This window comes from Trichomycterus rosablanca, chromosome 13 (assembly GCF_030014385.1).
Source record: "Trichomycterus rosablanca isolate fTriRos1 chromosome 13, fTriRos1.hap1, whole genome shotgun sequence".
In the NCBI taxonomy this organism is placed as follows: Eukaryota; Metazoa; Chordata; class Actinopteri; order Siluriformes; family Trichomycteridae; genus Trichomycterus; species Trichomycterus rosablanca.
In genome coordinates this window covers 36,567,891-36,568,386 of record NC_086000.1, presented here as the reverse complement: position 1 = coordinate 36,568,386, position 496 = coordinate 36,567,891, and positions in this window count along the sequence as shown.

Sequence of the window (496 nt, the reverse complement as noted above, 5' to 3'; positions counted from 1 at the left end):
TCTAGATCAAAAGAACAAGACAACCCCAATTCTTTGTTGTACTGAGGGCTGTTACAGGAAACAGATTGTGCTTAAAGAAAAGCGTCTCGTCCGCACTCGGGGGATTTTAAATTATCTGCCAACCGTCGGAACGTCCCCTAATTTATACGATTCCTCTGATTTTCTGCAAGCTCGTGGTTTGGCCCGAGTCCTCCGGGTGCATTTACTGACTACTTAAAAGTGCGAAGCTCCTTACTCGACAAAAGCGACGCCTCCTGGGACTCGGCATTAACGGCGCCATATTCTCGTCGTGAGATGAGAATCTAAAGCTAATCAATCTTTTCCCAAGAGGCTTTTCTGCTTTGTAAACACAACAAAAAAGGGTATTGAAGTCTCATTCAGGTGCTTCAAAACAAAACCGTCATATTTATAACTAGTTCGAGTTTATTGAACGTTTCAACTCTACACATTAAAATGTCAGTTTAAGTAAATAGACACTAGGTGTCAGTAAATAACA